Source organism: Alligator sinensis, unplaced genomic scaffold (genome assembly GCF_000455745.1).
Source record: "Alligator sinensis unplaced genomic scaffold, ASM45574v1 scaffold1075_1, whole genome shotgun sequence".
NCBI lineage: Eukaryota > Metazoa > Chordata > Crocodylia > Alligatoridae > Alligator > Alligator sinensis.
Genome location: NW_005842277.1, coordinates 1,121,780 through 1,135,616, shown reverse-complemented (window position 1 = coordinate 1,135,616; position 13,837 = coordinate 1,121,780). Strand labels below are relative to the sequence as shown.

General features: G+C 40.3%; 1 protein-coding gene across 4 annotated transcripts in view; it reads left to right on the top strand.

Annotated features, from left to right (window-relative positions):
- The window catches only part of LOC102380336 (protocadherin-11 X-linked-like), a 611,220-nt gene that overhangs the window by 565,768 nt on the left and 31,615 nt on the right, over positions 1-13,837 (top strand). For 3 of the 4 annotated variants that reach the window (XR_003095077.1, XR_003095079.1, XR_003095078.1), the window contains exons 1-2: positions 13,231-13,348; positions 13,588-13,720. The exons of the other annotated variant lie outside the window; for it this stretch is intronic. The gene's annotated coding sequence lies outside the window, so the exon portion shown is untranslated. Of the gene's footprint in view, positions 1-13,230; positions 13,349-13,587; positions 13,721-13,837 lie in introns of those variants that run through there. 4 annotated transcript variants of the gene reach the window in all.

The window sequence follows — 13,837 nt, the reverse complement described above, 5'->3', positions numbered from 1 at the left end:
AGAAGCTGTCTGCAGAAAGAGATTTGATATTCTCCAACTTCTCTGCCTACTATTTTAATTTATTGCATATCATATTGACGAAGGATTTTATTGCAAATAGAAAGAATAGACTGTGGGTTTCTATTTTGTTTCTGAAGGTAAAAAATAAAAGAAACAATTTCAGAAAATGGAATGTGATAAACAGAGAGTGGCAGAAATGGCACTTGAGAGAGAGGGAGAGAGAAAGAGTCAGGTATTAAAATAACCTTTTAAAAAATAAACCTCATATATATATATATATATATCATACTCTTAAGTTCAGTAGCATTAGTGGAAGATTTTCAAAGCCATAGGTAATACAGAGTATTGTTCTTAAGACATTCTTAAGACTGATAAAACATTGATTCATAGTAGTAATTATTAAGCATTGGTCCTATCTTGTCTATTATATGAAATAGATTACACCAATATTTGAAGTACCTTTTATATTCAGAGAGAGAAGTTAGCCTGTTGAAATAGAATCTTCCCTCTAAAGACACTGATAAACAATATCTGGGGATGTTCCATGAAAAAACAACACCCCCCCCAAAAAAACCCCTTTGAAATAAAAATTCAAAAATAAATTACACTTTTTTTCAATGAAAAAACAATATATATTGGGTGCTGAATGATTCTTGTATCAGTCAAACCATCATCTATTCTTCAGAAAACACACATGACTATGGGATAGAAAATGGCCTTTTAGGGATGAATAATTATCGTTGTATAATAGAAGGCAATAGTAAATTTCATATTCTAAATCACAGGCCTTACTGAAGTTTTTTTTTTTGGTCACTACTCATACTGGTAAAATAACTAGAGTATAATACATCTCAAAGTGAAGCCCGTGTTATACCTTGGTATGTCTGCTTTTATTTACATAGGCAGAAACTCTGTAAGTAAAGTGACCCTGGGGGCACAAACAGAAGTGACAATTTTCCCTTGAAAGCACTCTATAGCCATGACCAAACAGAAGTGTGCAGCTGCAATGTGCTTTAAAAAGGCCCAATCCTGCAAAAATCAGAGCCCTCATTGCATGAGAGTTCAAATTAAGACATTTCAAAACATACTGCTGTCTGCACTACCTCTTAGCCTGTCATTATTTTTAGAACGGAAAGGGGAGTAAGGGAGGGTCTGGGGCTTTTTTTTTTTTTTTTTCCAACCCATGCTGGAGGGTGAGGTGGGCAGATTGGAGCCCCACACCCCCAAGCTCCAACTCTCCCACCCCACCCCACCCCACCCTACCCTCCAGCGCCAGCTGGGGAACCCCTAGAACAATCTCCCTTTGCTCCCTTCCCCCTTCCTATTCTGAAAACAGCATGGGCTGGGAGGAAGGAGCAGCTGTTGCTAGGGGAAACTGGCTGTAGGCTCATGGCCAGGAATTAGATTGCCCTCCCCCCTAACACCAACAGTGAATGTCTGTTTGGTCCAGGAAATTATTGTAACTCAGAGCGCTTCCTGCAAAGTGATCTGACGTTACAGCGGGGAGCTGCACTTCTGTCTGTTCGGATTAATCAAGTCTGCTCCAATATGCTGCAATAATGCCTCCATTGTGACTGATTTTTGTATTGTTTAAGCTATTTATTAGAAGCAAGAACAGTTCAATGATCACCAACGGTTGTTATATTTTTGTGAGTCTCCCAGTATTTGATGGGATTTTTTTTGTTTATTTATTTTTAGGATTCTCCCAACCCTTAGAATACATTTTAAAAAAGAAAAGCAAAGACAGAATCCTTCCTTGGGTTCTCAGCAGCTGTGTAAATGCTTGCATATTCATACTGCATATGGAATAAGATCACTAACTGAGTGCTTGCAACAAAACCAGCAATTATGCAGCTAGATAAGTGCTATTTGTGCTTGTAAAGTGTAATTTTTAGTTCTGGGAGTAGTGGAGAAAATCTAGAAAGTGCAAACCTTAAAGGCTCAGCTCCCAGAACATAGCTGAGAGTACTAAAATTAGGATTCTTTACCCTGATTTTACTCTCTTGAATTTTTGGACCGTTTCATTATTTTGGAAGATTTGAGATGTTAGTACAGGGACACCTCAGTTTCTTAATCATTTTAGGGGAAATAGAACTGCTCTATTGAAAGGAAAATTAATATATGAAAAAAATGGCTCTGTCTAATGTCAAAGAGAGCGCACAGGGGTGAAAATGCAAATAAAATCTTTAATTGCCTCTTACTTTGTTATTAGTCTCCTGATTTCCACCACCCCCTCCCCCTTGGAAAATTTTTGCATCCCTAAAATAAACAAAACTGGTCACATCCTAACTGTGCATTTAAGATTATGTGTATATTTCAGTCACTGGTATAGATGTAATCAGACAATCCAGCTTTAAACTAGCTATCTCTGGCCCATTCTATGCGCTACAGGTATTGTGCAATTAACTGGTTAATTGTACAATTGCTTTGAGACTAGCTACATATGCAAAGTACCTATTATGCCATAAAAGCCCCAAATAGCTATAAAGTTAGACCTTGAAAATGTGTACTAACATTATAGCTGGTTGCTATCAAATTTTAATTTGCACATGTATCAGGGTCTCCCCTGTGGCTGGGAGCCCTGTCAGCTGACAGCGTTCCAGCCACAGGGGTACACCATGCTAGCTCCTGTGGGGCTCTGCCAGGACCCAGAGTCAGTAGATGCTGGGGCTGAGAGTCCCTTTAGTTGCAGGGAGTTCTGCAACTAAAGGGACTCTCAGCCCCAGCATCTACTGACTCTGGGTCCTGGCAACACCCCACAGTTGCTGGGATCCAGAGTCCCACAAGTGCAGATGCTGGATTCCAGCAATATGCCTTCCAGTTCTGGGACCCAGCTGGGTCTTAGCAGCCATGGGCACAGCTGTGATCTTCCAGGCCCAGGGATCACAGCTGCTGTGGTCTTCCAGCATCAGGGGTCCCCGTGCCCCTGCAGCTGGAAGATCGCAGATGCCACATTCTCCCAGGCTAGGGACAGACATTTCAAAAGCCTGAGCCTGAATTGATTCAGTTATTGCAGGTTAGTTTAACCTGGCCAGGCTGAACTGGTTCATAACTGCACTGATATCCCAGACATGCAGGCACATGCCTGCAGTGGCTCAGGCTAGAAGCTGGGGGGGCATTAGAGCAGCCCTTCCATCCCTTCAACAGCATGGAGCTGGGGAGGGTGTGACATGGCCAGACCCCAGAAGGATGCTTTGATTAGCCCAGCAGGGAATTGATCAGTGTCTATCACCCACTAACTTAGTGTTTATCACCCCATTAAGAAAACAACAGAAGGACATTACCAACTACCTGTTGATTCTGCCTGTTAATTCAGCATGGACTGTAACCAGCATGTGGTGTGTTAGCTAATACACATACATCTCCTCAGCAAGGCAGAGGGGAGGGGGCAATTCCTGCTTAGCAGGGAGTGGTGGGGGGAAGGGGAGGAGCAGCCCGCAGTCTTGCCAGAGCTGCAGCCAGGGAGCAGAGAGGAGCAGAGAGCCCTGCCCAGTCCAGAGATCATGCTGGGATGCTGGGAGTGTCTGGTTTATCTTAAACCAGCAAGGGGTCTGGGACAGACATTGAATAAACTGGTTTGACCCAAATCAGTTAAGTCTGATACTACATTCAGCCAGGTTTATCTCAAACCGGTTTCAGCTATTTTCAAACTGGTTTATGTTTATGTGCACGAAACATCTGTTCTATACATGTTTAAACCAGTTTCTGATCACTTAAACTGGTTTATGTGTAATGTCTGTCCCTAGCTCTAGTGCCTAGGGGTTCATACACTCCTAGGGCTCAGAGATCATGGCAGCTGCATCTCCCAGCCCACAGGGGTGCATGCGCAGGGAGCTCTTGTGCTGAGAAATTCGGAGACAAGGGAGCAGCCAGCTCAGGACTTCCTGCTCTCCTGACTTGAGGTACATTGTGGGGGCATAGCTGGCTGTGGTGCAGGGTGCCTCAGTGCAGGGGTTCTGCAGCGCATGAAGACGGGGGAACTGGTAGCCCAGGGCTGGTTGTCTCCTGTTTCCATGCGCTGCTCCCTGGCTGGCTGGGGCACAGGGTGTCTCAGCATGGGGGCTGCCTCCTGACTAGCCCTGCACTGAGGCACCCTGTGCCCCATCCAGACCCCGCTGCAGCACATGAAACAGCAGGACAATGTGTCCCACTGCAAACTGCATGAGTTGGGGTGTGCACTGCAGCAAAAAGTAGTGGCACAAAATTGTGCCTCTACTGTTTGTGCTGCTGCAAACACACACCCGTGCTCATGTAGATGTGGCCCCTGGGTATATCATATGAGTCTACTGTATGATGTACTGTGCTGCATGCTTCAGCTCTGCCTTTAACGTACAAACTCTGGTACCCAGCACATATTAGGGTTTGTGAGGGAGTCCGGAATGACAGCCTTGCCTTTGTCTTCTACATTCCCTGTGGTACAGGAATCCTATCCTTGACTAGAACTGGGGCTTTTACAGCATATTAAACTTCTCCTGGCTTCTTTACATGGTCAGTATTACTCCCTTAGGTAATGCTGTGTTTGCTAGAATTGGAAGAATCCCAGATTCTTCCTTTGCAAATTTGCATAAAGGAAAATCTGAATAAAAATATGCTGAAGACTGCTGGGGATTAGAGCCTTTCCATCCTAAGAAAAAATAGAACAAAAGGAACCAAAATGAACTGAAGACACACAATTTGTCTTTCATGGCTATTTGACAAGAAATTTTGGTATTGTGTTGCTTTTTCCTTTCATGTCCAAACAGGCATCATTATTTTAGAATATCAGTTCAGGACATCTGTCCAAAAAATTTGAGAACATGTTCTCTTTTACTCACTTATAACAAAATCCAAGACTGATAAACACTTTAGAGCTCCTCCAGCCCAGGTTATAGCCTTGTTAAATGCTACGGAAAATGTTCTTAGAATGGTACATTATTGTCTGTTAGGAAATGGCATCATTGCTATTCTAGAAATCGCAGCTTGGGGTAACTAATTACAAGCTGGGTCTTTCAAAAGTGGATAGTTGTTCTGATGGCCTTCATTTCTGAGACATGGTATAGATATCTGATTTCTGAGAGCTCTCAGCCCTTCCTCTAAATGAAAGCTCTCTGATTTTTCCAAAATTTACATGTCCTTTTGAAAATAGAAAAGGATTAGGAATTGGCCTTTAATAAATCTTAGAAGAAATACTTTGGTATTTTGATATCTGCAGTTTTGAGGACACTGCCCCCTAAAGCTATGATAATGAGAGAGATGATTATAGATGCTTTAAATTTCTATAAAGATGTTGGGAAACCTGCTGGGGAAAAATGTGACAAAGCATTTTTATTGCAATAACCTGATTCATGAAAATTGAATGTTTTGCAAGGATGGTTTAAAATCGGGGAAAATCTGTACCCTACCCAGCTCCTGCCAGTTAACCTCTGCAGCATATGTTGGGGACTAAGGGGAAGATAGGAACCTGAAGTTTCTGGGAATCCAATCTTGTAGTTTTGCAGCTCTTCAGCAGTCCAGGCTCCTCAGTTCCCTTGGTTAAGGGAAGCAGACTTAACAGTTTCAGAGCTGGGGATTTCCAAGCAGCCAGCTCTGAGACCTCCCACCAGTCAGACTGGCAGAGCTGGATAGAAAACAGTAATTTTAATTTGGAAAGAATTATGGAAACTTTAGGTTTTGTAATATTTGGTGAGGATGGAAGGGGGCAAATTTCAGAACCTTGAAATCCTCTTTTTGCCACTCACTCCTACTTACTAGCATTGTTGTGTGGTGATGATCAAATTGAAATTTCCGTTAGAACTTCATAGATAACATTTGATATGGCCTGGCAATGACTGTTAAATTTCTGTAATTAATAGAACATGGTACAAATGCATTGTTTTTCCCCAGTGGAATGGCAGGAAGAACTTCCATTATTCATCTCTTTTCAGCATAAGGCTGACTTGCATCCTTAAACAAAGGAGAAAAAACAAGAAGGGAGGGAGAGAAAATAATTGCTTCACTACTACTTGCTTCTTTGTTAACTTGCTCATGTACATTTGTGTAGGGTTTTTCACAAGGCAGTTATCTGAGCTGTGTTTTTCAGTCTGTATTCTGGACACATGGTGTTTCTGTTAAATGTAACAATAGATTGGAGAATCTTGTGAGTATATCTGTTTATATTTGTCAATAAGGTTAGATTCACTGAGCTATTGCAAAAAAATGCTTAGTTTTATTTTTCACAAGCTATACTGACAGAGCCCACGGGACACTTTTAAGTTAAGTAGTGCAATATATCTATTCCATTTATGAGCAGCAGAAACTCATCCTTGTCAGCTCCTCAATGCATTGCCCCATTTGTATTTTCTTTACATTATACAATGTCACATGTTTGCATTCTGTATAAATGTGATACAACAGATTTGAATACATGCTTGATACATTGTTTCAATTAGGCCTTTGATAAGGGAAAATTAAACTTCCAAATGTACTTCTGTATAGCATGAGGGATTATTCATTGGGGAGTGCCCATCCTAGCTCACTGTTGCAAACTGATACCACCTGAAGAGCAGCCTGCCTTATTTATTTCACTGCTTTAACTAAGGATAGCTGCAGGCTTTGGAGAATCAGCAAAGTGGGCCTTGTTAACAAGATAAATACTTTTACTGTTCACAAGCATTATTTCTGATTGCTTTTTGGTACCAACTACAAGCAAAATAATTTTCAGTCACAGGACTAGATAATGCCTTCAGGCACAGCCACAAATAATAAATGATCTATTTGCTAAGCCCCTTAGATGTGAGTAGTGACTGATTACTCTTTGTAGCTGGGGGTTTCTCAGATCTGATGTCTGAGACTTCTCAGGGCAGCAGGACCACACAGCCCAGCTATGTAGAGCCCTTGAGTCAGCATCTTATCCTCCTAAGACTCCCATTGCTTCCTCTCATAGTCCCCATAGCCTATGGGAGCTCTTGTTTTCCTAGTTAAATGCTTTAGGGGCTATGTGGCAGTTAAGCAATGAGACATAAGGTTATGAAGCATGGGAATTAGCAAAGAAATTTAATAAACAAAACATTTTCCTATTAAAAGTCACAAGGGGGTTTCAGCTCTGTTGAAAACAATACACTGCTGAGCACAATCCCCTTCACCCCGGCTTTGTGAGTCTCTGATTTAAAAGCAGGCAAAGTTCCTTCTTCAGTGCCTGGCAATAAAAAGGCTTTCGTGCTTAGAGGGGATTTATCTTTTAAAAGCAGACTCTCATCCCTTTTTCCCTATGTGCTTCAATCTGGGGAAATTCCAAGCTCCATCTCTTCCTTTCAATTTCAGACAGGTTTCTATATACAGAGTCCATTTAAAAATCAAATGTCACACCAGTAGCAATCCCATTATTCCCAGGCGTTGTTCAAAGATGATAGTTCTTAATGTCTTGAATTGTTAGGGTCAGACACAGAGGCACCAGACCCCTAGCACAAAGGTGATATAGCACTACAGCATGACTGTTACTGTACACTGAAGGTCATTATCATGGTAGCATTAAGAAATACAACTTGGTTTTCACAGTCGGAACAAAGGCATAGGCTTAACTCCCAATATGTCACAAGGTTTCTACTATGCTTGTTTTTGTACATCAAGTTAAGTTGACATCTTGATGACAAAACATTTTTGGCTCAGTTTCTTTAATTCCTAGCCCTAATGTGACCATTTACTGCTGCCCCGCTTGGCTGCGCTAGAACTGAACATTTGCACTTTCTTACTTAAAAAATAAATAAATCTGCACATAGGATCAGATTCATAAAAGGAACAAGACCAAAGCTTCAGGTCCATCAAAGCCTGCCTACAGTGTTTGTCACCTTTGATGGCAGGAGTATTCCAGATTAGTTTTGCCTTCCTAATGAGTAAATATATTTATCAAGTTTTTGGAAAAATCAAATTTACAGTGGTGCATTTTATTTAGTTTTGCTGCACTCCAAAGCTTGAAAGAGAAAACTATGTAAGCCATTCTTTCCTTGATATAACTGACATTGTGGATTCCCATTCAGACCTCTGCATGCTGGCCAACTTCTGGCTAGTTCCAGCTGGCTCAGATGATTCAATTATAGTTTATCGGCATTAAAGAAAATGTGCAGTTTTTAGCGTTTGAACCTTTACCCAGTTCAAACTTTGTACTGATGACAGAGACACTGTAAATTCCAATTTTAGGTCACAAAAGACTAGATATCTGTAAGATGTCATTCACTTGTTCTGTGGTGAAAGAAGACAACTACGACAAGCACCCTCAGTACAGGTATTACTTTGCTAGTCAGCTATTTAGATATTCAGACACAGATAGGTGTAGATGCTCAGGAGCCTGCTGGCTGCATGCCCCTCAGAAAGTACACTATGAAGAGATTAACAAGATATTCAAGTTTTACACAAAATGTAACATCAAGAAAAATATGCAAGAGTTTTAAAGCTTCATAGTTTTGCAGGCATGTGCTTCATTATTTAACATGACACTTTGTCAGGTTCAAGAGTTGGATTTATGTACGTTTATATTCCGTTTTTACAGGTTCAGTAGAGCCAAGGCTGCTGAAACAGACTGTTTGATACTTACATTTTTCTCTGTTTTGCTTACAGTAATAATACCCTGGCATGTAATATCACATTAAAGTACTTTATATATGCAAACACTTTCAAATCAGAGCATTTAAAATGGGAATAGGCTATCATCTATCACCACTGAAATATTTACATTCACAAAGATGAAAAATGCTCCGTTACATTGTACCGTTAAGAATAATTTTTTTATTTCCTTTTGCTCATTCCTAATTAATCAAAGCTACCCAAACCATGATTTAAAAAATCACAAATTTCTCTTAACTGCTGGGCATCTGTACATAAAGTATGTTAGTAACTAGGTATGGACTAAGTGAAAAAGTGAAAAACAATGTCTGCTACTTACTCAAAACAGCACAATAAAAACACATAAAACCAAACCAAACAAATGCCTTATAGATAATGTATTTGCTTAGTTATTTCAAAATAGTGAGACACTTAACTGGTAACTGTGGGACAAATCTGAACAGTTCTTATACATGACATTTTGAGATGCCCAGGGCTATGAATTATTCTTTAATAGCACACCTGACTTCTTAGAAGTCAACGGCTTTCATTTGCACTAAATAATGCTACAGTTAAGGCGATAAAGAATATATTTTGACATTCCTATCCCTGCATATAAAAACTGGTCTAGCAGTTTCAAAATTAGGGTCACGCAGTGAAAGCCAGCATTAATACAACAGGCTATGCTCAGAACTATGCAAAATCTTGGAACTTGCTGCCTTTAGACTCTTGGTCATTGGAATTTTGCTGTTAGAGATTTCATATGATTATTTTTATTTTCCATTTGTCCCAGTGCAACTTTGGCAAAGCAGCACTTTGAAAAGTATAACTGCAGTCTAATATGGCTGCTGCACTATTGTATTTTAACTGAATCCAATATAAGAGCATAAACACTGACAGCAATTATAAAGCCTTGTCTAGTGACTTCAGTGAGGCTTTGCTTCTTTTTATAATAAGTATTTCTGATTTACAATTAAAAGTATACATGTGAACTTGTAAGATTAGTGCACATTTTAATTTTTAATACCACATGCAGCATCTGACATTTCACTTGGGACTCAGAAAATCCTCTCTCTCAACATAAAACCAGTAGGATGCAATTAAGCTAAAATTGCCCGTGAAATAGATACATTTTTCTAGTAATATTTGGTATCATTTTTCCCAAATGACCTATCCTCTCCTGATGAGATGTTTGATCATTGGATCTTGAAATATAGATTTGGTTTCTGCTTATGATTGGGTCTCTTTATAGAACCATTAAGAAAAAGAATGTGCCACATGAACATTCACCATGAAGGGATTTGCTAGACCTGTGTAAAATGCATTGTTCTTCTATGGATGACCTCCTTACACAGAATGATAGTTTTATCCTTGTCTACATCATTATGTTTGCTGTGGAAAAATCCTGCTGTGCTACATCATAATAACATGTAATCTTCTTGCTCAGTTTAGCTGAGATTTAAGGAGCCTCTGTTCATGGAAACAGTTTTCTAAAATCTGATCTATAATTTACCAGAATCAACCTAGCAAAAGAGCAAGAGGCTTTATAAGAGGGATACAACCCTTAAAACTCTTAAATGAAGATTAGTTTAAAGTTTTACAATCCAGCATAGAACCATCTGGCAAATCTCATGTCTGGCTTTCTTAAACCTCTGAGCTGTCCTAGTATAATTTAGTCATTCACCTCTCCTCCAGACTTCAATATCTCTCAGTCCCTATCATTCCCCTGATCCCCTTCAGTGCATGCATACACACTTTACTACTCATAGACAATGAAATAAAAAAAAGAAAATAAATATATTGAAGGTCTGTTTTCGAAAGTACTGGGCACAATGACTACATTGATAGCACTGGAGACTGTGGGTACTAAGGGCCTCTGAAAATAATTCCTAAAGCTGGCTGCCTGACTGTATATTCACCAGGTGATTTATTGCATCTTTGAAGAGGTAATTGCAAGATAAAAGGTGCCTGTTGGCAGAACCATTAGAATCTTGCTGGGTTAAATTGTGGCTTTTGAGGCCAATGATGCATAAGGGAGGGGATGACTGCAGGGGGTGTATCACCAAAAGCAATGTCAGGAGGCATTCTGTTACTCGTGTATGTAGAATGTCCTTGCCTGGGGGAAAGGGATGGTAGTAACATTTGTAGTCTGTAACTAGATGCCGGTTATCCAGATACTGATTCTGGATAGCCAGTCAATGTGGGAAGTTGCCTGTGACCCCATTCTACATCATTCTAGCTTTGGGAGGGTAAGGTGAGGCAAAGTAGCTGATTTTTGAGCTGAAGTATTAAGGAATTAGTCAATAATCCATCATTCCTGATCTGCTGAAGAGACCAAAATGTAGTATTTAAGAAACAAAGATTCTGGACTCACTGGTAAAGTCTTAATTTCAGCTAGTCCTTATCTTTTTTTAATGCCTTTTCCCTACTAACACTGATTTCTTCTTTTGTTTTTAATTTTTGTTCTTTGTCCCATGGTGTAGAACATAAAAGACTCCAAAAGGTTGAAAGAGGAGTCTTCATATAAATTTATTAGTATGCATAATCTCCTCCTCTGATTTATAGCAGTCTCTCTGTTTCAATCTGATGATAAAGAAGAGAGGATCAGGAAAATTATTACAGATATTTCTTGATTACACTCTGGGCTGGAAGTATTAGTAAACAATGTGAAGTTTCAGACTGAAGGTGCAGATGGCAAGGCTGTACTTTAAAAGTGTTAGCTAAAATGTGTGGGGAAAATACATTTTACAACATCTACAAGTGTTTGTAAGTGTCTCCCAATTAATATGCTGCTTTCAAAATATTTCTTTGGGTACATCTACATGTGCAATTGGTGCACTTCAATAAACTCTGGTGCAGTTCATGCTGGAGTCAGCTGTTCCCAAGCATGGTGTCTTCAGCCTGATGCAAGCCTGGGGCTGCTCTGCCCCAGCTCAGACTGCTGTAGTCCCAGTCACCATCCACACATGCTTTCTGCATAGTAAGTGACTCCACCATATGATGGTACTGTCCCCATTGGTACCATCTTATGGTGGAGTTAATTAATTTACTGCAACCTAATGTCTGCACACATGTAGAATAGATAGTGACACTTTTTATTGCAAAGCTAATTAGTCAACTTTGCAGTAGAGCACACATGTAGATGCACCCTTTGTTTCTTAAAATTCACTTTTAACATTCAGTACTTAAGCTTGAAAATAAGAAGTGTCCAAAAAGCACTTACTTTTTTGTTTTTCTGTAATGTGCTGGAGTGATACATTTTAACTCGGGCATTCTTAATGCTGATGTAGCAATTTTGAAAGGTACCAGAAAAATGCATCATGTTATCTTTGAATTTCATTCTGGTTTGGTCTCCTTAGAGCAATCAATAACCATTAACATTATTGGTAATAGAACCCTTCTGGATAATTTCAGGGTTTTTACAGAAATCAAAATACATTAAACAAAAACTGTCATGTTGCAAGGTTTCTCTTTACCTCCAATAAATCAATGTTTATCAAGAAATTCATTCCTCCTTAGGGAAGACAGATAAAAAGAAGGCAACTCCCAGCTGTGTACATCTTCCTATTTTGTGTATAAAAGAACCTTAAGACCTGTATCCAATTTCAAATTAGTCAAAAGAATTATTCCTGATTTACTATAATGAAATTTGGGAGGGGAGATAACATGGCCCATCTTAAATAAATATAAATGGCCCTGCACCTGGGTTGCATATCCAGGCATTGTTACCACTAGTTATTAGTGCTTTTGTTTTTAAATCATCTTACTCTGGGTTAAACCAGCAGACAGAACAGCGATTAAAGAGGGAAGGCTTCAAGTGCACAGAAAGATTAAAGCAAAAACAATGTGTTTGAGAGGAAGTGTAACATTTCCAAAATACATGTATCTACCCCCAATGTCATTTAAATTACATTTAAATCATTTCCTCCATATGAATAAACTGTATTACCATTTGGATTGGCCATTCCTTCTTTTATACTGATACAGCCCAGAAAGTAGGAAGTAGAATCTCAGTGATATCTATGATCCCAGGACACATGCTGTGAAATGAATTAAGCAAGTACAAATTTCCTAAATTAGAAGTATTAAGATGAGGCAGTAAAGGATTGGGATTGGAAGTATGGGATTGGAAGGAGTAACTAACTCCTCAGTGCTAATCCAGGCTGCCATGAACTGTCTGTAACTTTTGAAAGGCCCTTGAGCTCTGCTTTAGTTTACTGATCTACAAAATAGGTGTAATGTGCTTCCTTTCTGCCAATAGGTCTCATTTAAGAGAAGGAGACTCTGGGATTGTTTTGAAGGAGTGATGGTTGGAGAAGTCGTGTTGCCTCGTGCCAGCTCTGGGCATGGCAGGCATCAGAACTATACTGTACTTGCATTAGACACTGCTGATGTTTTAGACAGCGTAGTGTCTCCTCCCTCATACAGTTGCAGTACTAGAGTTGCTTCGTGGCATTAATTGCTAGGAGCTTTCACCACTACAGGACCTGAAAATTGTTAATGAAGTTACAACTGCAGCTGTCCCCCAAGTTCCTGCTTTCTGCTGCTACTAAATGCTCAGCCAGTGCATCACTCATGACTGAACTACAACTGGTGTTATTGCCCTTTGGCAAACCCATGGCACCTGGGAGAAACCTTATAGCTAAAGCAGTGAACAGCTGGGATTGGTCTGCAGTTCCAGTGGCTATCAACAGAGCCCACCAGCTCTGCAAAGGCAGCTGTCTGTTCTCATGAGGGATTCCATTCTCTAGCCCTTGGGAGGGGAGAGGCTGGGAGGGGAAGACGGGGGGGAAAGGTAGCAGGACCCAGGGCAACACATGCCCCTACTCTTTAGCCCTTGCACTGCTTCCAGTCTCTTGGAGAGGGGTAGGGAAGGAGATTCAAGAAGGGAAGAAGCAGAGCCTGGAAGAAGAATGTGCTGGGGTAGTAGTGGGGTGGAAGAAGCAAGGCAGGGGCTGTGCCTGCTCTACACTTTTTTGGGGGGGGGAAGTACATTTCCTCTGTCCTAGTTTCTTTTGTGTATTTCTCAATGAGGTTCCTGAAATGCACCTGAGGGGCCAGGGTCAGCCCCCACTAAAGGGGTTACAGATCAGATGACCTCTCCTGGCTTTTTGCATCTTGATTTTGGACTTGCAGGAGTGGAAGTGCCATTACTTCCTGTTAAGCGGTAAGGGGTAACCAGATGGTTATGACCACAGCCTTTACCTTTTGGTCTTAAGGGTGTCAAGAGTGTGGCCTTGCTATGAAGGGGATCCTTGTCCACAACTTGGTAGCTAGAATATTA